The 23616-nt window shown below is 43.3% G+C and overlaps 1 protein-coding gene across 2 annotated transcripts in view; it reads left to right on the top strand.

Annotated features, from left to right (window-relative positions):
* Window positions 1-23616, top strand: part of GSTK1 (glutathione S-transferase kappa 1) — a 645482-nt gene that overhangs the window by 573247 nt on the left and 48619 nt on the right. The gene's annotated exons all lie outside the window — the stretch shown is intronic.

Raw genomic sequence — 23616 nt, 5'->3', positions numbered from 1 at the left:
ATATGATTTTAACATAGTTATGGTTTATCGGTTAAAGGATTGCACATTCATTTTAATGTGACTTATTTTTTATTTGAAACTTTTTATTGGAATTATTTTATACACACACACACACACACACACACACACACACACACACATATAATCTGTTCGCTATAAAAAGTGTACAGTATTCTCGCTGGTGGGCAAGATTACATACTGTCAAGATGAAGTGCACTTTAATCTTCTGAGCACTAGATGGCATTGTGATACTACTTTGCCTAGGAATGGTTGGAAACGCTCCTTCTTGAAACATCAAAGGAAGTGTCATTGCTTATGGATGTGTGTGTATAAAAGTTTTGTAACTTAACTGTTTTTATATTCTGATGAAGTTCCGATAAGGGATGAAAGTGCTTAATATACATGTAATTTATTTGGTTTGGTTTTAATTGGTTTACCAAATAAAATAGTTGCTGCTCGCGATCTTCTGCCTTGGATTTGTTTCCTTCAATTTTCTGTGGGATCCTCGAACTGTCAGTTCTCAGCTTTGCCTTTTGGACTCTCCAGAGCCCTGAGAGTCTTCACAAAATGTCTAGCCCTAGTAGTAGCCTTTTGCAGGCTTCAAGGGATCTTAATCTACCCATAACTGGATGACCTCTTAATCCAAGCCACTACTCAAACAGAATTGAACAAATCCCTCCAAATGGCAATTGCCATTCTTCACAGTCTGGGATTTACTATCAACTTCAAGAAATCATCCCTGTTCTCAGCCCAAGATCACATTTTTCTGGGCTGCAGATTCCAAACCCTGAGCATAATGGTGTCTCTCCCACATCGCAAGGCACAGGCAATCTCACTAATTTCGGCAGAGATACTCCACCTAAATCAGGTATCGGCCAGGTAATTCCTCAGGATCTTGGTTCTGATGGCATCCATCATCTCAATGCTTCCTCTAGCAAGGCTTCACGTGAGGGAACTCCAGTGGTTCCTCAAATCAGTATGATTTCAGCATGCTCACCCTCTAGAACACCTAATTCCTTTCCTCCCCTGTCTAAAGAAGGAGCTCCAGTGGTGGATTACACAACTGCCTCACCCTGTGCCACCAACTCCGGTCTTATTCACAGATGAATCGGACACTGGTTAGGGGTGGTGCTGGACCTTCACACAGCTCAATGAGAATGGTCTCCCTCCCAAATGAAGGACCACATAAATGTGAGAGAAATGAGGCCATTAATTTTTGCCCTTCAAACGTTCCAATCACTTATCAAACCAGGGAGATTACGTGTACACACAGACAGGACATTCTTGAGGTACATAAACAAGTGGGGAATACTGGATCCTATCTCCTGTGCAGACTAGCCATACAGGTCTGGGATTTAGCTCACCTCATAGATGTATCCCTCCAGGCGGTATACATCCCCTCCAGCCAGAATACTGTGGTGGACACTCTAAGCAGATCCAGAACACAAGCCCATAAATGGATGCTTCACAGGGATGTGTTTCTGAACATTGTCCACCAGTGAGGTATTCCAGAGGGAGACTTGTTTGCCTCCCCCATGAACAAACAGCTCCCTCAGTTTTGTGCCAGAGAATACCATCTTCTGGCATGATGAGTAGATGCCCTTTCAGTCTCCTGGAAGGGGAAATTCCTGTATGCATTCCCTCCCCTTCCACTCATTCTGAAAGTCCTGTTGAAAGTCCAACAGAAAAAGCCAAAAATCTTGCTGGTGACTCCCTGTTGTCCAAGACATCATTGGTTCCCCCTTCTCTTTCACCTAGCCAACAGCAGTCACCACAAGTTACCCCACAGAGTGGACCTACTAACACAGAACAAGAGCTCACTCCTCCACCCACATTTGGAAAACCTCCAACTGATCCTTTGGGTGATAAAGTCCTAATCCCATTCAGACACCTTTACTCTGAGGACGTGATTCAGGTTCTGCAGGAGGCCAGGAAACCTACTACTAGAAAATCTTGCCTCTCCAAATGGAAGAGGTTTTCTGTCTGGTGTCTGGCTAGGAACCAGGACCCATTGAAGGCGGATCCACCTTTGGTCCTGTCTTATCTGTGTGAATTGTTTAATGCAGGATTAGCATACTTTTCCATTAAAGCTTGTTTGTCCGCTATCTCTGCTTGTGTGTCACTAGCTGCACCCTTAGCTTCCAGATTTGAAGCTAAACAATTCCTCAAAGGTGTCCTTCATATCAGACCCCCCCCCCCCCACAAGGAGACCTGTGGCTTCACTCTGGGACCTCAACTTAGTGCTAGTGAAATTGACTCAAGCACTTTTAACCGGCTTTTTCTAGTTCACTCAAACACTGCACTTGGAAAATGGTCTTCCTGGTGGCCATTACCTCTGCCAGATGGGTCTCAGAGTTACAAGCCCTTATGACTTCCCTCCCCTCCTTGTCTTTCCACAAAGACAGGGTCTCCTTGCGGACCAATCCTTCCTTCATGCCAAAGGTCATCAATGAATTGTCCCTAAACCAGGCAATTTACCTAGTCACCTTCTTTCCCTCAACCCAGAAGAGTAGTGAGAGGATCCTGCTCATCCTGGATGTACACAGACAACTCAGGTTCTACTTAGATAAGACTAAAGCCTCAAGGAAAACGGACCAATTATTTGTGTCCTTCCATCCCAGGGCTCTGGGATTGCCTGTGTCTAAACAGACCATCTCCAATTGGATATCCAAATCTATTGCCTTTTGCTACGCTCACCATAGTAAGGTTCTTCCTGGCTCAGTCAAAGCTCACTATACCAGGGCAGTATCTTCCTCAGAGGCCTTCCTCAAGGGTTTAGACACTAACTCTATCCTAGAGGCTGCTACTTGGACATCTGTCCACACCTTCACTAAACACTATAAGCTGGATTCCAGATCCAGGGCAGGGTTTGCCAGGGCCATTCTCCATGGATTCATAGAAAATTCCTCTGCCACTTCCTCACTGCAACAGAAGAATAGAAGGAGATAGATTAGTTGTGTAAGAACTTGCCATATTGATAGATGTCCTTTGATGTTCTTCTCTGTTGCAGTATTCCAACCCTCCCTCTGTCCCCCAATTCCTGGCTTTCTTGGATACATTGATCCTCATTCCCGTAGACCATCTCTCAGGCTGGGGTCTCAGTTCTGAGGATGGTGTGCGCGTACATCTCTTTTATGGCTGTCTGTTGGTGGCCTACGTCAGACGTACTGCGCACCCTAGGTAGTAAACGACTTCGATGTACTGGCTGACATCAGGTCGTCACCTTGGCAGGCAACTCCCTTATGTCAGGAATACTGCAACAGAGAAGAGAAGGACATCTGTCATTATGGTAAGTTCTTACTCAACTAATCTTTCTTATTGTCTGTGTACAGTAGGGGTTTTGGTAGAGCCAGAGATGGTGGCTGTGTCTATAATGTAGGTAAGAAATTTAGTTTTCTTTTTGTGGGATCTACCGCTAACAGAAAACCACAGTGAAAAACTTCTCTAAAGCAAATTTTACACTCCTCAAAACTGAGGTGGAATCCTTCAAAGCCCCCGGGCCTGTGGAAAATACAGCCCAGACCGCAGAATCCTTTATAAACGCATTCTTATGAACACCTTCAGGAATGCATGGATCATGCGATCCCAAATAAAACCAAGACCCAATCCTCCAAAGGCAGACGTCCTGTCTGGTGGACCCCAGCCATAAACAATCTATACAATAGAAGGAGGAAGCTACTAAATGATAAAGCAAAATCCCAAAAAGGGAAGGCATCACTGATCAGTATTAGCAAAAAACTACGGGCACACATAAAATTGTCTAAGGCCAGCTTTGAGAGGAAAAATTGCACAGGACACTAAGGATAATCACAAGGCTTTCTTTAGTTATGTTAGGAACCTGGGTGGTAATTCCCAGATATGCTCAGAATTAGTCCAAAATGACAAAAAATACACCGAACCCACAGACATTGCCAACATCCTAGCTGACAGGTTCAGCGCAAACTTCTCCCCCCCCCTCCCCACCAAAAGGGCAAATATCTATCCCAGCAGAGTGCTGCCCCCCTGACATCTCAGATGCTCAGGTAAGAGCCGCCCTCTCCTAAACAAAAAACACAGCATCAATGGGATCAGATGGTGTCCCGGGCTGCATCCTACATGAACTCAAAGAAGAGCTAAACCCAAACATAAAACTACTGTTCAATCTCAGCCTTACTACAGGATATGTGCCCAAAGAGTGGCGTACAGCAACAGTGGTCCCTCTCCATAAAGGTGGTGCCTCAACGGATCCTGGAAACTGTCGCCCCATAAGCCTGACTAGCTTGATCTGCAAAGCTATGGAAAGGATCATCATGGACCTCATAAATAAAGATATTGGGGACCTACAAACACTGGATCCTACCCAGTTCGGCTTTGTTAAGGGAAGATCCTGCCTCTTAAACCTGGTTGATTTCTTTGAAACAGTCACCAAGGCCATTGACGAGGGGAAGGTGGTCCACACAGCCTACCTGGACCTCGCAAAAGCCTTCGATACAATACCCCACTCGGGCATTATAGATAAGCTCACCAGCTTAAATATAAACCCCTATGTCACTAGATGGATTGCAAACTGGCTCAAGGACAGAACCCACATGGTTAGAATTGCTGGAGCCATGTCAGACTCCAAACCAGTTACAAGTGGTGTCCCACAAGGCTCAGTCCCTGGACCTCTTTTGTTCGGTATATATTTCTCAGAGGTACAGGCCAACACGGAAGGACTGTGGCTGACCAAGTTCGCAGATGACTGCAAACTGGGTGCCATAATCAACTCTCCAGCCGACACAAGCATCCTCCAAAAGGGCCTCATAGAAACAGACAACTGGTGCCAGTGCCATGGCCTCAAGCTAAATGCCAAAAAGTGTATAGTCATCCCCTTTGGCAAAAACAAAGTGCCCACAAATTACCACATAGGTGGAAATCCATTAAGTACAGAAGAAGTAATTAGGGACCTGGGGACCCAAGTTGATAGCAATCTCTCATTTGACAACCACGTGGCCAAAGTGGTTAGAAAACATTTTATATAGCCCACCTAATCATGAAGGGATTCACATCTAGATCAGGGGAGGTCATCGTGCCTCTTTACTCATCCCTCATCAGGCCCATAATTGAGTACAATGCCCCTTTTGGGATGTACCTTACCAGACACCTGCAGCAACTGGAAAGACCCCAAAAGTACCTCACCAAGAGGATCAAAGGGCTCAAACAGATGCCATATGCTGCCCGGTTAAAGAAACTCCAGCTCTACTCAGTGGCATACCGCCTGTTCAGAGGCGATCTGTGCCTGACGATAAAGCCATGTCCAACCCGAATTAATGGACATGCTGCACCTCAGAAAATCCAAATCCCATCAAGCTACGCTGAGAGACTTGAACCTCAGCACTGAAATAAATAGGACATGCTGGAGGGACAGATTCATAACCCAGAGGCTCCCTTCACTCTGGAATAAAATCCCAGTCCAGGTTAGGCAGAGTCCCTCATTGACTCTCTTCAAGAGGAATCTTGATGAGTGGATGGGAGATCGTAGGTTTACCCCGGGTATCACTTCTGTGTCACTGTTAGAGGCACAGTATACTAACCTCGAAAAAGGGCATAGCAAAATAAATTTAAAATGGGTGGTGAAAGCCAAACACATTCTGGCTAGGCTTATAAATGCCCTAGGGCAGATAGCCTAGTATGAACCTATGAACATAGTGAGTGATAAGGGCCACCAGTGTTTTGCACCCCCTGTTGATGGTAAATGTAGTATCATGAGCAGACTGTGCCAATTGATGGCATATAAGGTTTTACTCATTCATAGAGTATTTTCTTGTTCTTAAACTGTGGGTTGTAAAAACCCTGGCATGGTTACTTCTATACAAAATTATCAAAGACCTCGGAAAGTACAGCTGTACAGAGTCTGCAGAGTTATCCATGCAGTTATAAGCAGACAAGATATTCATCAGGTAAAGCACCTGGTTGTGTTTACCATTCATTAAAGTCCACATTTCAGATGCCTTTATAGGCCTAGCCATGTTTCCCAATAAAATTTGATAGGTATTGCTTCCCAATGGTTATGTGGGGGTATACATACTTGAATATGGATATCCGAACATTTGCAAGCTTCCTCTCTCTCTCTAATAGACATAGGTGCCAGGCCTGAGGTATATTTACCATTCCCCATCCATTGATCCAAGTTTCACATGAATAAGTGCAGAGATGAACTCTGCTTCACATAAGTGTGGAACCTGTTTCAGAGAAGAGAGAGCTTCTGAGACACACATCTGTCCCTACAGCATGTTCTATTTATGTTGCGGGTAAGGTTTAGTTCCCAGGATCTGGTGTTCCTGATGCTTTTTGTTTTATGGATGTGTAACAGGTCCATTAGAGCTGGCTCTGAGGATGCTTTACAGGCATATATTCTCAGCAACCTGTGGGAGACCAGATACAAAGACAAGGCTTTGAGGTGGCCCACACAAGACTTGTTTTCCACACCATGTATTCTTTTGTGAAGAAACTGTGATGACCCCCCACCCCCACCCCACCCCCGTTGTTGCATATGTCTGGTCAGATGCATACCAAAGGGGAACTGTACTCAACTGTTTTTATGAGAGTAGACTACAAAGTAACAAAATGACATATTTGAATTTAGATGCCATGCACCTGTTTATATGTTGTGCAAAATAGAATGATTTCCTCACTGCAGTAGACACATGATGGTTAAATAACAAAACACAGTCTGCATGAGTTCCTAAATCCCTGACTACAGAATTTGCTCTTAGCTGTGTATTGTCAGTGTAGTAGTTTCCTGGGGTTGCAGTCTTTCTGAAAGATACTTTGATGCACTTTTTTGGCACTGATTTTTAGCCCATGACTTTGGCAACAGTTATTAGTCCGTATCAGACCTTCTTGGTGCCTATTTGTGTCTTGGGGGGATTCGTTGACTGCAACCAATTTGCAGTCATCTGTAAATGGTCATCCTGAGGTCCTTAATGTTAGCCTTGATCTCAGAGAAGTAGGTACCAAACAGGAGTGGCCCCAGCACTTAGCCTAAGGCACCCACTAGTAAACACCCTTTTATGGGGAAAGACTCCTTTATTATAACTTCTTGGATCCTGTATGTAAGCCAGTTGGCTATCCAGCAGGTGATATAGGGGTTTATACCTAGTTTATTGAGCTTTTCTACTGTGCCTGAAAGGGGTATTGTGTCAAATGACTTGGCCAGGTCAAAGTAGGTATTATGTACCATTTTCCCTCTTTTAATGGGTAGTTTGATATGTAGAGTTCAACAGCTACCGCAGATAACAAATAGTAGATGGCGTAGCTAGAACAGCGAGACCCAGCTAGTACTAACAGAAACCAAAAAATACTCCAAACGTTCAGCCAGATACGTAGAACACCATGAAAGTAGTGTAACTAACAGGCAATAATACAATCCAAAACGTTCAGCCAAATTTGTAGAACAGAAGCTTCTCCAAAGGTGGAACAAATTCCTTTTATTTTTCAACACAACGTCAAGAATCACTAGTTTAGCGCTTTCATCTGCACATCGCAGACTTCCTCAGAACTAGTGTATCCCATCTTTACAAATTAATTTAAACAACTTTTGGCGCCAACTTTTAAAAATTCCCTTAAAGGAACAAGCATTAAATAGACATGCTATATCACAATCATAACATTCTTATATACTATATACCCAAATGTCTTCAAATACTTTCCTTTGCTAATAACAATTGTGGGTGAATATGTATATATAAAAATGTATAACTAAAAATAACATCTTATGCACATTAATGAAATGTAACATTACATACTATAACATTTAAAAACTTTAAAAATCTATTAATGTGTTAAGACAGTATGAATAATACCAAAGCTTAAGAAAAAATTAAGAAAAAATTTTTTTGACAGTGCTAATAGACTAAAAGTTTTTTATGAATCCAAAATCAAAAAAGGTTTAATGCTAATAAATTCATTAATACCTGGACTTCTGGTGGAGTCAGTGAGCATCTGCCATTTACTCTCTTTGCAGGCTAATCTAGTTTTCCAATCACCCCCATATGGTGTATCTTTTTCCTTATCTATAATAAAAAATAAAAATATGTGATCTTCCACATATTCTTTAATGTGTCTATAAAGTGCATTTTTACAATCGTGTTTTCGGATCCTATAATAATGTTCATAAATGCGCTTTTTTAGCTCCCTTTCTGTTTTGCCTATATAATAGGCTGAACATATTTTGCATAGGGCTAAGTACACAATATGTTTGGTGTTACAATTTCCGCCTATACTTCTTATCAATGTATTGCTAGTATCACCTAATGTAACTGTACTATTTGTATTAATAAACTTACATTGATTACACCTTCCACATTTCCGGGTGAAAATTTTTTCATGCTCATTAACCCCCTTCCTATAATTTGTTCTTTCTAGCAATCTTTTTATATTTGGACCAGTCTTATAAATTATTCTGGGTTTTTCTCCTAAGATAGTCCTATTGGAATCTATTACAGTAATAATATCCCAATATCTACCAAGGATATCTTTGATTCTATGACTATAAGGGGTGTATGTAATAACACACACTCTACCCTTATACTCATGTTGAGTGTGTGTTGTTTTGTTTATCTCCCTTGTATGTCCCAATAATGGTTTGTATTTAAGTCCCCACTGAGTCTTCACATATTCTGTGGTATCATTAATCATACTAGTGGGGTATCCTCTATTCACAAATAATTCTTTAATAAATTCCATTTCTTCCTCCATTGATTCTTTAGTAGAGGACATCCTAGCACATCGAATACATTGACCTTTGATAATATTTTTAAATATATAAGGTGGATGTTCACTTCCGAAGTACAGATAATCATTGGAGAAAGTACTTTTTCGATGCACCTTCGAAGTGAATCCCTCAGAAGTTAAACTAATAAATGTATCTAAATATGCAATGCCCTGGTTACTAGTATTGTATGTGAACCTAAGAAATTGAGTGGTTCCATTAATATATTCCATAAATTCTGTAATTTTTTCTTTAGGTCCATTCCACAGAATAAAAATATCGTCCAGAAATCTCACATAAAAGGTAATGTAAGGATAGAATTCACAGGTAGTGATGAATTCATTTTCCCAGTCAGACATAACCAGGTTTGCAAAGATGGGGGCACAAGAGGCCCCCATAGCAACCCCCTTGCACTGTCTGAAATATTCCCCTTCAAAAGTGAGATAATTGTGGTCCAAAACCAAACCCATCATATCTATAATCAAGTTGGTTTTGTCCCAACTAAACTGTGAAAATTTCCTTAAACTATTTCCGAACCTCTCCAGGCCTTCATCTCTAGGTATACTCAAAAACAAGTCGCATACATCAATGGTAATCAAAGTTAGATGCTCAGACCATATTTCAAAACTCAGCTTTGCTAAGAAATCCCATGAATCCTTAATTATAAAGGGTATATTTTTGTAAATATGTTTGATCCATCTATCGATGGTTACTCCAATGTTATATGTTTTAGATCTAGAACCTGATATAATAGGTCTGAATGGAGGTTTGTTCACTGATTTGTGCATTTTGGGAATTCCTACTATGCGTGCCATAACAGGATGTTCCACTTTAACAAATTTGTATATGTCTTCAGTGATTCGATGATCTATTAAATATTCTTCCAAAATCAGGTCAATTCTTCTGAAACCTATGTTAATTTGATTGATGGACACAATCTCATAATTACCCGTCTCATGTAAAATATTATGAATCTCAGCTTTGTATGCGATATTAGAAAATATCACTGCTCCCCCACCTTTGTCGGGTTTCATAATTCTCACTTCTTTATTGTGAATGATCTCATTCAAACAATTGCGTTCTTGTATAGAAATATTATCATCCAATGGACATTTTTTTATCCGTTGTTGTCTGGATATTTCTTTGTTTAAACAATAAACTTCCTTACATACCATTTTGTCAAAAACGTTCACTTGTATATTGCTAGTGGGTATAAATGTACTTTTCCTTTTTAAATCTGTGAATACGCATTTGCTACTACCATCCTTATTAGCTTCAAATAACAAGGCTAAATTAAGCCTCCTACTATATAACTTAATTTCTTTGATATGATCCACTAAATTGAATTTGTTGGTTGGTATGAACTTCATCCCTTTACTTAATAAGGAACATAGTTCATCCTGTATAGGCAAATCAGTGTAATTGAAAACCTTAAAGCCTTGAAATGTTCTTATGTGAGGCATTTCTTCACTAGGAGAATTGTGTAATTTCTTCTCATCATTATTCAAAATAATATCTTCCACTGTAATCGGCTTTTCTTTACTAGAACCAGTAGGTACTGTACTACCCTCTTCTATGGAAATTAGTGGTAATTGTGTTTCCTGTAGCCCTGAATATGTGTTTTGCCATAATTATGATGGTATCTTCCTCCCTGAAAATTCTCCTGTCTGTTCACATCTCTCTTATCTTTGTAATTCATATGTCTTTCCTCTGGCATAGTTTTCCTGTCCTGTGGCCAAATATAAGCTTTAAAAGCACTTAGCCTAAGGCACCCACTAGTAAACACCCTTTTATGGGGAAAGACTCCTTTATTATAACTTCTTGGATCCTGTCTGTAAGCCAGTTGGCTATCCAGCAGGTGATATAGGGGTTTATACCTAGTTTATTGAGCTTTTCTACTGTGCCTGAAAGGGGTATTGTGTCAAATGACTTGGCCAGGTCAAAGTAGGTATTATGTACCATTTTCCCTCTTTTAATGGGTAGTTTGATATGTATTCATACGTGTACTTCCTAGCTGCATGGTCTTTCATTTATCCTGTTTGGTGGACTAACTGGATGCTTGCATATTTATTTTCTTAGCTTATTACCTACTACAGATGTGATTCCCAATTACATTGTTGACTTCAGTCAAGATTAGTTATTTCCGTAGTGACCTGCTTGTTCCTTTTTGTCTTCATTGTTTTATCTTTTTATTTGGCTTGCTAATGACCAGTGCATGCCCTTTATTGTGGCTGCATCTGTTTTAATAACTTTCAATTTGTCCTGTCCAGAGCTGTGCTGGTGTCAGTGCTGAAGCTATTTCCCTGTATTAGCATGGACAGTGATGTTCTTCATTCCACATTGCTGCAGTCCTAACTATTGGGTAGTCCGCTGTCCAGTCGGCCCGAATACCAAAGTATATGGCTGACGTCGGTCACGGCGCATTAGACTGACGTCAGTACGTCAGGGTACTAATGCGCATGACCGACGTCATATCCTCAGTCTTTTTTGCCGCATGGTCCGATGCAGAAGCATTTTTGCGAGTGCAGGTTGGCGTTCTGAAAGTTTCTGAAGTCAGAGTTTCAGACCGAATCAAAGTTGGCTAAGTACCCGTTGGGGAATATTTTGGTTTTTCTTGCCTCAGTATTTAACCGGATGTCAGAAAAAGTGAATAACTGTATTTCTTGTGGGAAACAGATACCTCATAGGGATTACCATACTTTGTGTATACCTTGTTTAGGGCCTGAGCACGACGTTGTTGGATGCCGCTCTTGTGCTAGATTTAACAAACGCACTATTAAGAGAAGGTTAGACTGTGCTAGGTTGGTTTTGGGAAGCGTTGTAATTATAAAATGCCGCCGGATGCTCCGGCGCCCGCTTCGCCAAAAGCGCAAGGATAAATTTGCAAAGCCTAGAATGGAAGAACCGACAGTCCCAGACGTCGGTCCTTTAGAAGGCTCAGTGGAGCCGGAGGTTCTGCCAGGAGTTTCTTTGGAGTCTCAGGGAGAGACTTTACTGTTACAGGATGTTTCCTCTCAGGAAGTAGGCCAGGCTGAGGGGGCTTCTCAGGTGGCTGTTCTTCCCTCTCTTCCTAAGGTGGTTGGAGCCTCCCTTCTGTTTCCAAGGCTTCTTTGAGAGGCAGGCCAAGTTTAGCTTCAGTGGGGATTTCTCCTAGTGCTTCAGGGTCTTTACCTAAGAAACATATGCTTAAAATGGCGGAGGATTTGATTACTATGATTAGAGGTTCTATGCCCCCTCCTGATAAGAGGCCTAGGGTGGAACCTGTGTTTGAGAGTTATGAGCAATGTTCGAGGCTTCTGATTCTTGGCTGAAGATTTGCAGGAGTATCCTCCTTATTCTGATTCTGATGTGGATGATTCTACTCCTTCAGCTTCTCCTCCTGAGGATTTTTCATTTTCAGAGACTCTGCATTCCATGAGGGAGCATTTTAAATGGGAAGGTCAAGATTTCTCTGATTCCAGAAAGAGGCTTAGGGAATTCTTGTTTTACCCCAGCATAGGCCTTTAGCTATACCTCCTGTTCTGAATGTGGTGGAAGATGTTTTGCAGAGGCTTCCTTGAATCCTGATTCTCTGCCTCCTGCCCCAGTTAAACCGGATAGGTACTACAGGGTGCCTGAAGCTCATAAGTATCTTTTAAGAGTCCTAGGGCAGACCCGGAAACTGTCTCTCAGGGGCCTAAAGGTGTGAAGGCCTCTGTTGTTAAAAATCCTGTTCCTCCTGATAAAGAGGCAAGGGCTTTGGATAGATGGGGAAAGAAAGTGTATACTTCTTCCACTTTAGCCATGAGGGCGTTGAATTGTCAGTTTCACATGTTAAAATATCAGAATTATCTCCTTTCACAGTTGAAATCTAAGGTGGATGCTCTGGCGGAAGGTATTGAGTGTAAAGAGTTGCAGGATTTAGTTCATGTGTCTGAACAGGTGGGTAAACATTCCTTGCAGTGTGGTTTTGATGCTGTGCAGGCCTCCTCGAGGGTGGCTGCCACTGGTTCTGTTCTTCGTAGGCATGCCTGGTTGAGAGATCAGAATTTAGCTGAGCATGTTAAAACAAGGATTTTGGATGCTCCTTTACAGTCGGATGTGTTGTTTGGTTCGCCTGTGGAAGCAGTTTTAAAGAAAATGGAGGACAAGGCTAAGTCTATGCAGACTGTTAAGGATTTTTTGCAGGTGCAGCCTCCAAGTTTAGTAGAAATTGGCCTACTAAGGGATGGACTTATCCTGCTTATGATTCCCAGTCTAGGGGTAGGTCTAGACGTGGTAGGGGCAGAGCTCAAGGTTCTTTTAGGCCTAGGACAGGGAGTTCCCTGCTCAGACTTCTGGTGAGGGCAGGGGTCAGTCCTTTCGTAAGCAGACCCAATGACCTGCCTTTTCAGCTGCCAGTACATTCTCGCCTGGCAGCACCTTTGGGAGGAAGGCTGTCTCTTTTCAAAGAAAATTGGGATTTAATTACCCAAGACAGATGGGTTCTGGATATCATTCACCACGGTTACAGGTTTTATTTCCATACCTTGCCTCCTTTCAAAGGCATGCCAGACATTCCTCCTCTACAAAGAACAGAGGCTCACAAGCAAATTTCTCTGTTGCTCGAAATAGGGGCCATTCAGCCAGTTCCTGTACCAGAAAGGGGCCTAGGATTTTATTCTCGCCTGTTCCTAGTACCAAAGAAGGGGAACACGTGGAGACCAATTTTGGATTTATCTATCCTCAACACTTATCTGGACATTCCCAAGTTCAAAATGTTGACGTTACAACAGCTTTTACCTCTGCTGGGCAAAGATCACTGGATGGTAACTTTAGATCTCAAGGAAGCTTACCTTCATGTGCCAATAAGATTAAGTTGCAGGAAGTATCTGCGTTTTCGAGCTGGAAATTCTCATTATCAGTTCTCTGCGTTGCCCTTTGGCTTATCTACTGCCCAGAGTATTCACAAAGGTTCTGGCTCCAGTGATAGCTTACTTCAGGCTAAAAGGAATTCAAATCTATCCTTACTTGGACGACTGCCTGATTCTGGCTCAAGAAAAGGAAGACCTTCTACAGCATTTGGAATATGTCATAGCAGTGCTAAGATGCCTAGGGTATTCTGTGAACGAAATAAAGTCCAGTCTAGTACCCTCTCAAGACATGTGCTTTCTGGGTGTGAGACTGAATACTGCAGCCCAGATGGCCTTTTTAACCCCGGACAAACAAAAGAATCTTTCCAGTTACTTCCATCAACTATCTCTTCAGTCCGGGCTGACTGCAAGGACAGTCCTTCAAGCCTTAGGGTTCATGGCATCTTGTATTCTGGTGCTTCCCAATGCCAAACTGCATATGAGGAAGCTACAATGGTATCTCAAAAATCTGTGGACACAGCACTGCCAGGATTTGGACACTGTCATTCAAATAATACCTTGCATTCAAAAGGAATTTTTGTGGTGGGCTCAGGAATGTCAACTAAACAAGGGACTCTCTGTGACCCGGCCAGAGGCGAGTCAGATTCTAACGACAGATGCCTCAGACATTGCTTGGGGAGCTCATCTAAATGGAAAGTGGATACAAGACAAGTGGCCTGCCAGACTACAGCATCTACATATCAACATGAAAGAGATGTTAGCAGTCCAGTTTGCATTAATGGCTTTCAAGGAGTTACTTCTTCCAGGGCAGGTGTTGATTCTAACAGACAACACAACTGTCATGTGGTACATCAACAAACAAGGGGAACACATTCTTACCCATTGTGCAGGCGAGCAATGATTTTATGGGAGACTGCGCTCAGCTTGCAACTAACTCTTCAGGCAAGGTTTCTGCCGAGCACAGAACTCCCTAGCAGATGTGTTAAGCAGACAAATCATGGATCCCCACGAGTGGAAACTGGATCTTCATGTATTTCAAAATTGACAGTGTCATGGGGAACTCCAGACATAGATCTGTTCGCTTCTCCACTAAACCACCAGCTGCCAAAGTTTTGCACGAAGGATTTCATCACACAGCTTGGAAAATGGATGCTCTTTCTTTCAGTTGGAAAAATCTTCATGTGTATGCTTTTCCACCTCTGCCTCTTCTCCCAAAGGTGCTTCTAAAGGTCAGACAAGACAAGCCAAGGATGATTTTAATAGCTCCAGATTGGCCTCGCAGCACTGGTACCCATTACTGAGGAGTCTGGTAAGGAAGCCTCCATGGCCTTTACCCTTGATTCCACACCTGTTGTCTCAGAGGGACGGTCGTCTGCTCAATGTCAAGCTTCACTCTCTTCATCTAACAGCCTGGCATATTCTGTTTTGAAAGACAGCAGGTCTCGGCTTCCTCAACAAGTTTTAAATGTGATTATGGAAGCCAGAAGACCTAGTACAAGGAAAGTGTACGCAGAAAAATGGAAGAGATTTTTATTTTGGACTGCAGCAAAGAATTTGGAGATTTCGGAGCCTAATTTGAGTGTGGCTCTTCAATATCTTACTGAGTTATTGGACAAAGGTTTGTCTTTCTCTTCCATTAAGATTCATGCTGCAGCAATTTCAGCTCACTATGATTGTGACCCACCATTGTTTTCACATCCTTTGTTCAAGCAATTTCTTAGAGGGGCAAAGAATATAAGACCCCCACATAGAGCTCCTACTCCTGCTTGGGACCTCAATTTTGTGTTGGAGAAACTTACTCTACAACCTTTTGAGCCTGCGGCTACTGCTGAACTGAAATACTTGTCATGGAAGACTGCTTTTTTGTTGGCCATTACTTCTGCTAGAAGGGTTTCTGAGTTGCAGGCCCTTATGGCGGTTGAGCCTTTTTTGATTTTTCATAAGGATAGGGTATCATTACGTACTAATCCTTCCTTTATGCCTAAGGTGGTTTCTAGTGTGGCTTTAAACCAAACTATTCATTTGCCTACTTTTTATGCAGATCCCCAAAATAAAGGGGAAAAGATTTTGCACACTTTAGATGTACACAGGCAATTGTGTTATTATTTAGGCAGGACTAAGGATTTTAGGCAGTCTCAGCAGTTGTTTGTTTCTTTTGCTTTGAGTTCGCAGGGCAAGCCTGTATCAAAACAAACTATTTCTAGGTGGATTGGGTTTTGCATTGCATTTTGTTATTCCCATCATGGCAAGGAGATTCCAGCTGGGATTAGGCCTCATTCCACTAGGGCTACTGCCACTTCAACAGCATTTCTAAGGGGGGTGGCAACTAAGGATATTTTGGAGGCAGCTACTTGGAGTTCAGTACATACTTTCTCTAAGCATTACCACCTTCCTCTCTACTCTAAGTCTAGGGCTGGTTTTGCCACAGCTATTTTGCAAGGCATGTTATCAGCTCCTGCTTCCTTATGATTTGCCAGCCTCCCTTACCTCTGCTTTGGGATTCTACCCAATAGTTAGGACTGCAGCAATGTGGAATGAAGAACATAGTACAGTTTTGTACCTACCATAAATGTAGATGTTCGAGGATCCACATTGCTGCAGTCCAATTTACCCTCCCTCCCCTCTGTGTTTAGGGGTGGTTGTGTAGGTGAGGTTATATTCTGGTACCTTTGTATATGTTGTATATATTTTTGGTGCAGGTATGTTTGGTGTTTTTGGTTTTGGCCTTGTCTTTTTAGGGTCTTCTGACATCTGGGGCAAGAAAAGACTGAGGATATGACGTCGGTCATGCGCATTAGTACCCTGACGTACTGACGTCAGTCTAATGCGCCGTGACCGACGTCAGCCATATACTTTGGTATTCGGGCCGACTGGACAGCGGACTACCCAATAGTTAGGACTGCAGCAATGTGGATCCTCGAACATCTACATTTATGGTAGGTACAAAACTGTACTTTTATGCTAATGCTGAAGAGGACACTGCATTACTGGCTGGATGTTGCATTTTGTCTAGTTTCTACAGGTAGCTTGAATGACACACTGGAGTAGAGATATTTTTCTTCTATAATTCAATGAGATTACGAAAGGGCAATTTAACTTGTTTTTCTAAAGGCATGTCTGTTTTCTGCATTGCATTGCGTTTTCCTGAAGTTTATACGGTTGTTTTTCTTCACTGCCTACAATTGTTTGTTTATCACAGATAAATGAGTAGAGCATTAACATAAACATGTGTACAGCTATTTTGTATGAATTTACCAAATGCTTACAATACTTTTTATTGTAACTGATGTGCAGGGATTGGGAATTAGCACTTTACATGTGACTTATTTTCAGTTTACCTGAGCAGTGGTGATTTTTACTGTGTAGATTTGTACCATTTTCACTGTGGTAGCTATCTGTTTGTTTTGCTGTTGGTCTACTACTTTTAGTAATGCTGCTGTGGCTTAACATGCTATTAGATAAGGTCAGAATGCCACTGGCAGGAAGAGGTAGTGTTACTCAACTAGACCCACCTCCATCCCACACACCTCTGAGAACACATTACCTTTTATAGGTGTAATCCTCTTATTTCCTGCTTAGTGCTTTATTTCTCTGCCTAATTCCCCCCCTAGGATCTCTCTGGAATGTAACAAGGAAGTAAGGTAGGTTATGTCTATGCAATTCAGGCTATAGCAAGGTAACATATGCAATTCAGACTATAACAAGATAGCAAGCATTCCCTGCCATGCATTCTTCATCCTAGCCTTACAGAAGCTACTCTTCTGGCTGGGAACCTTATCCTATTTTATTGTGGTAACTATGCTGCCATGAAAAGTGTCAAAATATGTAGTTCAAATCTGCATAGTATAAGAAATGTTTTTGAAGCATGGCTTTTTGTTCAGAACCTAGATGTAGCGGTAGCCATGCATTCCTGGCTGTAGACCAATTTTGTCATACCTTAGTGAATTCAGCAGCATTGCAGACTCTTTACCAAAGAGAGCATCCAAGTAAAAGAACCAGACAATCTTATCTGATCAAGAAACCACTGCATATGGACTTTGAAAGTCACATAGCCCGTTCACAAAGGCTAATATACTGCTCATTTACTAGCTGCCTCCTTCCCTACATGACAGCAAAGCTAAGAAAATTCTGTAACTAGTGTTATGAAGACCCTTAACTGAATTTCAGTGCAGGAGCTCAATTTTCATGAGAAATCATATTCTGCAATGGGAAACAAAAAAATGTTCCTCCGTTTCTGAATCTTATGTAGTTTCACAACCAGCAAGACTTGACGTATCTTTGGCAAAGCAGTCTTCTTTAGATCGGTTCCACACTAAGAAGCATTCTACCTTACCAGCTACCCCTCCATATCTTAATTTTCTGTCATTGGTAGCACCATATTTATTGATCACTGCATTGTCTTGTCAGCTTTTGCCGAAACACCACACTGCCACAGCAAGGTTGTCTCTTACACAGCCTTTAACAAGAAGTAAACTTCAGCAGTGACTGACAGTTCAAGCAGGGCCGGCCTTAGCCAAAATGGCGCCCTAGGCGAAGTAGTGCTCTGGTGCCCCTTAAGCCCCACCCACACCATAGTCATGAAACCCCCCTATTTGAGCCACACCCACTCCTCAAAAAAGCCACTCCAGTCATTTCTTTAAATTATTTAAATGCATAGGAAGAATGACTGCATTACAAGGTATCTTTAACTGCAACTACCTCTGCATAGTATTTTCTACTTTAAGTACCAGAGCCAGATCATAGTCAGGGCCCTAAGCAGGGTAATAGACTGCCCCCCCAGAGCAGCCTTTCCTTCAGCAACCCCCTCACCCCAGCAGCAGCAGCCCCCTCCTCAGCCATTCCAGTGTTCTTTCTGCACCAAAGGCAATTATGCTACTAACATGCTTTCAGATTGTACAACACAGTGTGCTATTTGATAAACAAAAAACAGCTAGTTGCAAATAGAAACATTTACACTTGGAGTATGTTTTAAATTTGTAGTTGTGAACATTTTTCCAGTAAGTAATGAAACAAAATGTATGAACCAATAATGACAAAACTACCCACTTCAGAATATTTTAACCATAAAAGATATCTCAAACATCTGTCATTACAACTCACCACTATCAGTCCATAAGGACAATATCTGCAGAAGTAAAATTCATCTGAATAATTCTACATTAAAGAGATGTGTAACTAATGAAGAGGCTGTTACTGGCAAACAGCTTTACATTTCAGTATTTCATCTACAAATTCAGTGCCTGCTCTCCTTGAATAATTAATTGCCTACATTACATTAAAAAAAAATTGGTAAGCTGGTAATATTGCAATAGAGGATAACTGAGAAACCAACAAGTTCATAGTTACTAGGTGTCCTAAACAAAGGAGGGCACACTATGGAATACAGTACCCCTACCCCCCCTTAAAATGCACCAGATAATCATGCTTCCATACAGCTCAACCTCTTGGCACACGAAATCTGAACAAAGGCTAAAATAATGGGGGGACAAAGGCCCCCAACCAGGGGCAGATTATAAATATTGATCTGATATTGTTAATCCTCGTTCATTCCTTACGCATGGGTATTGGTTCCGAGCTCGGAACCGAGCCGGCCATTTTCTAAGCTCGCATCAGCTTCAAACTCTCGAGGTAAACTCTTACCCACAATCCCCCTCTCCCTGTTACCCCAGATTTTGTTTGCCGCATTGCCATCCGGTCGTGTCAAGCTACTTCTCTTGAGCTAAGTACAGTCAATTGTTGTTTAATTGCTTTACAAATTACTTTTCTGTTAGAAAAGTTGATATTTTATTGTCTCTTACCCTATCGCATCTAGCGTTCATAATTTCCTCAGGTTTTTCTGTTTTTTACTTACTACTTTTACCGCGAGGTATTTTCTCTTTACCATCATTGGTAATCTTTTTTTCCCTTTTCTCTCTCATACCTTCGGGTACTCTCTTGTACCATTTTTGGTATTTTTCTATTAATTAATATGGCAGATAAAAAAGGTAGTCCGGGGTTTAAGCGGTGTTCTGATTGTGGACACAAACTGCCTTCTTCTGATGCACACTGTTTGTGTGTTTATTGTTTGGGAGCTTCCCATTTATCTGTTGAACCACGCTGTACTATTTGTGAGAACTTTTCTAATAGAACTTTGTTAGGAAGGAAAAACAAGCTGATGCTGAAGGAACTTCTAAAATCTCCCTTTTCAGAGGCTATTTCTGGGTCGGAGGTCTCAACCCCTCCTAAAGCCCATAAGAAAATGGATGTTTCTACTAAGGCTAAATCCTTGCCTTCGTCCCCGGCAGGGGACTCTCACCAACCAAAACCTAAAAAGGCTAAATTTTCGGCTCCTTTTGGTGCCTAGACCTTTGGCGCCGAGGCCTTCGGCTCCATTAGTGATTTCGGCTCCATCCTCTCCTGCAGCCTTCTATATATCGGCACAGAGGGGCTCCTCGGTTCAGACCATTACCACTGTATCGGCACCGACCGTTCAGTCAGCGCTGACCTTGACCACGTCTGCTCCAAGATCTTCTTCGGAACCAAGGCCTTTATTGTTGACTCCAGTTTTGTCAGTTCCAGCTTCGGCACCGACTCCCACTTCAGCACCGATCCCTGTGTCGATGCAGACTATGACCTCGGCACCGATGACTTCTTTGATACAGACAACCGTAGTCCAGTCTTTCTCGGCACCGTTGTCCTCGGTGTGGTTAGATGAGATGGGTACCGAGTCTGCTTCTTCTGTGGACAGGCCTGTTTCTCCCTCCGTCTCTGTGAGGTCCACTAGAAGCCTTTCCGTACATGATGTGTTGCGTCTTGTGGACCAGGTACTGTTGGCCAGAGGTATCCCACCCCTCAGGAACTATCCTTCCTTGGGAGGTGATCACCCATCTCCAAAGACCCCTTCTTATTCTCCTCCTTCATTGTCTTTAAAGTCCATGGATATAGCACAGTCTTCCCCTTCTGTAGTTCCCTTTATGGATCTCACTAAGGAACCGCAGTTGCCTTCATGGCAGGAAAGTTTTGCTACGACCCAGGATGCCAGCTGTGACACGCATAGCTTGCTGCTCCACAGCCATCCAGGGACTCCGGGTCGGCAGGCTGAGCCACTTAGGGGAGGGCTGACCCCTGCCCTAGACATACACTCCTCTTCGGGTGGACCAGCCTTCCAACTGATGGAGAAGGCTTTCGCTGCTGCTGACTATACCGGACTGTCTATACCTCCGCCCTCTTCTGGTACACTGGTTCCACAAGTCGCATCTAGTGGACTCCGGTTGCAAGGGCCACAGGACATATTCCCTCAGGAATCCCCTTTTCCTCTGTCTTCTCCAGCTTCACCCGCTGAGGAGGTCCACCGGAAAAGTTTGTGTAAGAGGAAGCACATGGACTCCACAGAGGAGTCCCTCACCGAAGACACAAATTTCGATGCGGGGGAAGGATCCCCTCATTCACCCTCTGAGGTATCCTTTGGCGATATCCTCGAAATTCTGAAATAGAGAGGCGACTGGCAGTCCTCTAATCCGACCTTTGAGGAATCTGTGTTCCTGCAGGCCTTTCGCGCCGGGCCCCCTACCTCTTGGGTTACTCCTCCTGTCGATTAACTTGTCCGGCTCATCGTGCAGCATGTTTGGAAGGCTCCTGATACTGTCAAAGCTATTCCCTGGAGGCCAGATAAGATCTTGTTCCCTCCTGCTTCGGATCCCCATTGGTCCAAAGGTCTTCCTGTGGATGCTTTGGTGGTGGCGGCCGCAACAAAAAAGGATCTGGTAGAAGAAGAAAGCCAGACTGTCCATCCACCTAACAAAGAATCTCGGGCCCTGGACAGGATAGGGAAGCGCACATTTGCTTTAGCGACCTTTTCTATCAGGTCCCTGAATTATATGGCACATTTCACCAGGCTTCAAAGGGATCTGGTTTCTGAGCTCTCTGAAACCTTGGCTGGTTCCTTGTCTGATGAGGTCCGTGACAAAGTGGCCTGTCAGCTGGCCACCATTGAATCTATATGTAACTCCTCTATGCGACTGATATCTCACGCATCAGAAGGAGCAGCGGGTTCAGCTGCGGTCTTGAGATGACACAACTGGATGCGCTTGTGCAACTTCGTGGAACCCTTTAAGTCTTCTTTTCTTAATGACCCCATTGAGCCCTCCTTGTTGTTTGGGCCCAAAGTTAAAAGCACACTGGCCAGATGCGAACAGGAAGGAAAGACCCTTTCTGCCATAGGTGTCCGTTATTCTTCCCCTCAACGTGCTTTCTCTGAAAACCAAAAGAGTGGGAAGATATGGTTCAAGAAATCAGAGTCCTTTCCGTGACACACGGGCCGAGTTCTCCCTCAGAGGCAGAGGGGGAAACTCGCAGGGAAGACTCTCCTTTCGGGGCAGAGGGGGACTGCGTAACCAGGGTTCCAGGGATTCTTTCCTTGGTCAATCCTACCAGCGCTCCTGAAGAGCGGCCCAACTCCTTTCCTCTGGAGGTGGTTGGGGGACGTTTCTCGTTGTACCCTTCTGCCTGGCTAACCATCACCACCGATTCTTAGTACAAAGGATCATAAGCAGAGGTTATCATATCCCCTTTGATCTTTGTCCTGTCCCTTCAAAAAATCTTCCTGACGTTTCACCCATTTAAAGGGAAGAAGCAGCACTAGAGATAGAAAAGCTGCTAAGAAAGAGAGTTATCCAAATAGTCCCTCCAGACCAGATAGGATCCAGATTCTACTCAAGACTATTTTTGGTGCCAAAGAAAACCGGGGACTGGAGACCAATTTTGGATCTCAATGTATTGAACAAGTTTGTGAGAGTACAAAAATTCCGGATGGTCACAATACAGTCTATCCTCCCGCTGTTGGAAAAAGATGATTGGATGTGCTGTATAGATCTTCAAGATTCGTACTACCACATAAAGGTGGACAGGCCATCAAGAAGATTTCTGCACTTCCGTGCGGGAGCCGCTCACTACCAGTTCAGAGTACTGCCCTTCGGGCTCTCTACAGCACCCAGAGTGTTCACAAAGTGCATGGCGGTTGTCACAGCTCACTTGCGACTTCAAGGATTCCAGGTGTTTCCATACCTAGACTACTGGCTCATTTCCGCCCCCTACCAGACATCTACTGGAAGAAGCCCTGGCATACTCTCTCCTCGCTGCTCAAAGGCTAGGCATAACCATAAACTGGCAGAAATCCAATCTCACCTCATCGCAGTCGACAGAATTCATAGGGGTTATCTTGGACACAAAAAACTGCAGAGCTGCTATTCCAGAGCACAGATTTCTAAGGATAAAGCAACAACTAATTCCAATCCTTTCAAAGGAAGAAAATCCATGGCTCACTCGGTTCTACAGCTGTTGGGTTCCATGGCAGCCTCCATCACCATTGTTATTCTGGCCAGGTTTCACATGAGGCTTCTACAATGGCTACTGCTCACCCAATGGTATCCTTTTTCAGCCATGATTCAAGTAACCCACAGGTGCAAACAGGATTTAAATTGGTGGATGACACACAATCTCTCACAATGGTCTCGCCCCTTCTCCCCCCAGCAACCCAAAGCCACAGTGACCATGGACACCTCCCTGATGGGATGGCGGGGGCTATATCAGGGACAGACAGTCCAAGGCACTTGGTCCCAACTGGAGGCCCATCTGCATATAAATGTTCTAGAGCTGAGGGTGGTGCTTCTGGCGTTGCAAGCATTCCATCCCCTGCTGCCGTCTGGGACAATTGCGATTCAGACAACATGGCGGTGGTCTGGTACATCAACAAGCAAGGTGGAACCAAATCTTACCCCCTTTGTCGAGAGGCCATGAGGATATGGCAATGGGCGATGGCTACCAACCATTTTCTTCTAGCAACGTACTTTCCCGGGAGTTCCAGCGTTATAGCAGACAGACTCAGCAGGTGCATTCTTCAACCTCACGAGTGGTCCCTGAATCCCTTGATAGCGACGGAGATCTTCCACCGCTGGGGCCGTGCTTGCTGCAACCTCTTTGCATCCCCGACCAACTACAAATGCAGTAACTACTTTGGCCTGATTCCCCATCTGGGACAGTCACACAGGGACGCTCTAGTCCATGATTGGCCCTCAG

Source organism: Protopterus annectens, chromosome 8.part0 (genome assembly GCF_019279795.1).
Source record: "Protopterus annectens isolate FY-2018-M chromosome 8.part0, PAN1.0, whole genome shotgun sequence".
In the NCBI taxonomy this organism is placed as follows: Eukaryota; Metazoa; Chordata; order Ceratodontiformes; family Protopteridae; genus Protopterus; species Protopterus annectens.
Note: the sequence above shows the minus strand (reverse complement) of the source record. Positions and strands in the feature narration are given on the sequence as shown.